The sequence below is a fragment of the Limulus polyphemus genome, unplaced genomic scaffold (assembly GCF_000517525.1).
Source record: "Limulus polyphemus unplaced genomic scaffold, Limulus_polyphemus-2.1.2 Scaffold4243, whole genome shotgun sequence".
In the NCBI taxonomy this organism is placed as follows: domain Eukaryota; kingdom Metazoa; phylum Arthropoda; class Merostomata; order Xiphosura; family Limulidae; genus Limulus; species Limulus polyphemus.
The window spans coordinates 65,696-69,315 of record NW_013669853.1 but is presented as its reverse complement, the minus strand read 5'-3'; positions in this window follow the sequence as shown (position 1 = coordinate 69,315).

Sequence of the window (3,620 nt, the reverse complement as noted above, 5' to 3'; positions counted from 1 at the left end):
CTGAAACAGGCACAAGGTTGAGAATATCGTTGATTATTTGAGGCATCATGGGGAGTGTCTTGATATGCTCCCTTGTCGTTTCGCGCGAAAAACAAAGACTCTCTAGTATCGCCCTCTAGTGGCACAGCAATATGTCTGCAGACTTACAACGCTAGAATCCGGGTTTCAATACTCGTGGTGGGCAGAGCACACATAGCCCATTGTGTTGCTTTGTGCTTAATTTCAAACAAACAAACCTTCTGGTATCACACACTTAATCTCTAGGTACTGTAAAAAAATAGACTGCGAATAAAGCTTTCACTTTGTTCAATCAATAACTTTGTTATGCGCGGATTTACACCTTCAAAAAAGAATATCTAAAATTATTTCAACATAGTTTTTTGTAAACAAGAGAAACTCTACACTTATTATTTTTCTTCTGAAAGAGATTTTGTATTTTAACGTGTAATCGATATTGATTATGAAGCAGTGTTTTGTTTCGATTTAGTATATAATATATGAAGAAAGTTTAATTGTTTCAATAATTCAATTACTCGAAGCTAAAGAGGTTTTATTTTATTTTATTTTTTGTAGGGGGACACGAATACGAGGAATATCATAATGCTCTGTAAATCAACCAAACTCGTTATTCAGTTTCAAAACGTTTGCATAATTTGAAACTATTTTTGTCGCAGAAACTTTCTGTATTCTTTATTTCAACGAGGATATCATAAGGACAGCGGTTAAAATGCTTTTTATCTTATTAACAAAATTAAGTGTTTGTAAGTTTGGTAAGAGTTAATGATGTTCGTAACTTTTAGGCTTAGCGATTGGTATTATATATTTTTTTATAGTTAATGTTTATTTCATCCAATGATTTTATATTAATATATATGTTTAACTCCATTTTGTAGAAAAGCTGTTGAACTGCCATGAAGTCAAAAACGTTTAATTTGTTAAAATAAAAAGCGACATTGTTATTATGAAGAAATAAAGAGATATAACTTGAATGTAGGTGCAATATTTTTTCACCAATTAAGACCTTTCTGCAGCTTAAAAATATATTGTTGCTTTATTTTACTGGCTAAACTCTGGCCCTCTAAAGATGTTATTACATAACCGATTCCTATGACTAGTCGCATTATTTTCTTTTTCCTTTCTGTTACTATATGTATATACTAAGCACTTTAAGTGTTATGGTAGCTTTTGTTGAATTTTCTCAAGTTATTATAATAACATTTTTAAGTACTATTTTTTATTAGGAAATAGTTGGTAATTAATACTATTTCAAAATAGACGTATTAATGCAATAAATGTAGATTCACAATAAACTTCAAAGCTCACACTATTATCGTTTTCAGTTATGACATGTTGAAGTTTTAATCAAGTTAATCTTAAACAGGATTTAAATTGATTTCGAAATTAAACGGAAAGAATAAAATGAAAACAATAATTTCAATTTTTTAAAGCTTTCGCACGAATTTACAAGTTATATCGATAAAAATAAAGAACAGTATTAAAATTCATTTGCTGTTAGTATTAACACTATCTGTCTGTGCTGCCATCTAGTGGAAATAAACGTCGTTTAAGCTGGAAACATGACAGTGGTGTCGTCTATGTTTACGTAGTGTAAGCTATTATGTATGATTCTAATTTTAATTTTTTTGTCTTTGCAATGCTTCGTATAATAAAATATAAATATCAGTTATACGCTGTTGTTTTTTTATTGTATAAACTAATAAAAGTGTATTATTATTATATATTCACGATTTAATATTTCTTTTGTACATATACATCATTAACAGTGTTCGAAACACTCACTCTAGCCTTGATTTTTTTCTGTCAAACTGATCTGTGGAAAGCAATAAATGACTGTTACGCGATATTCATAAATGTTTGTTTGTAATCTGATGAGCTGTCTAGAGCTGGATCAAGGTGCTTTGTTTTTATTCTTTACATTTACACAGCATATTACTATGAAATAACATTCTAGAAAAAAAGATGTAACCTATCTATAGATATTACCATAAAAACATCTATACAAACATATATAGAACAATCCGACAAAAGCAATATGACCATAATGTAACGTGAAGCCTAACTTAATCTGCTTTGGCAATAAATATTCTTTCATTAGCATTTTACTACTACTATTTCTTAATTTACAAAAGGCCATTACAAAATTAAGTTACAAAAGCCTTTACAAATTTAATTTATAAAAGCCATTACAAATTTTATTTACAAAAGCCATTACACGTTTTATTTACGAAATCTATTACAAATTTTACTTATAAATGCCATTAAAAATTTAATTTACAAAAGCCATTACAAAATTAATTTACAAAAGCCATTACAAAATTAATTTACAAAAGCCATTACAAAATTAATTTACAAAAGCCATTTATCTATTTTTGACTTTGGTATTGCCTATTACCTACTTATTTGTCTGTTGTCGCTATTTTCTGCTTTAACTCCCTTTGCTGACTATGATCTTAGTTTAACACTATTTACTGTATTATTTTCCTTTCGAAAATGTTTATGGTGTACGTTTTTAAATTTTAGCATTGTTTATCATCTGTTGTTTCCAACTTTAACATTATTAATTTTATACTACTTGTTATTTAACATTATTTAATGCTCACCAATTCTCAATTTGACATTTTTTATTATCTACTGTTTCTTATTTTGATATATATTTCTATATTTGTGATTTAATATTTTTTATTCTTTATACATTGTTTATTTAATATTTATGTTCACTGGCAAATTGTTTGCTGTGTACAATGACATCTTATACAAGATTTAGTGGAGTGAATTAATGTGTATAACTACAGAACAGTGTTGGTAGTAGCCTATCAAATTAAAAGCCAATCAATAAATCATGCTGCTTATTAGAAAACAATAGAACTTAGCATAACATTAAATACACAAAGCAATGTGCTTAAACACAAGGTATTCCTTTTGTTACATATGTAAGGTATTACTAACAAAATCACGTTGATTAATTACAGAACTGACAGTTCTCTTTACATTGTTCAGACAGTTCAAAGTTTTAGTCACTAAATAATAGCAAGGTGAATTTCTAAGAATTAGCAAACTGAGAACATAGTGTGGACCGAAACGAGAGCTTTAGTTCTTTAAGGAACGAACTTATAGTTAGGTTTAAAGCAACTTTCTGAAATACCAAATTGGCCGACATATATTACGCTGGAAACAGTTGCTTATAAACTAACAATTATTTACTACATTTTGTATTCTTCTTGCATCTGGTCACCAGTAAAGATGAAGCTTTTAAAAACAATTCATTTTTGGTGCTGTCTAAGTCATTTAGTTTAATTTGCGTTTCCGAGCTCTGAAGTCAATTTCTGTAAATATTATTTTTGTTTTACGAACTTAATTGTGAACGTGATTAACATTATCAAAAACTAAACTAGTTGTTTTTTTGAACAATAAAAACATCACACTGACTTACTATATACTTGAATATGTAGCAGCAGCATCTGTATCCTGGCAGTCTGATGAATGAACGTATGGAAGTTTAAAAACACCGCAAGAAGAAAACATCTACTTTAGCGTTTTTTAATTAAAGTTATATTTCACTTTTTAATACAAGTTTCATCAACAGCAATGGTTAAAATGTT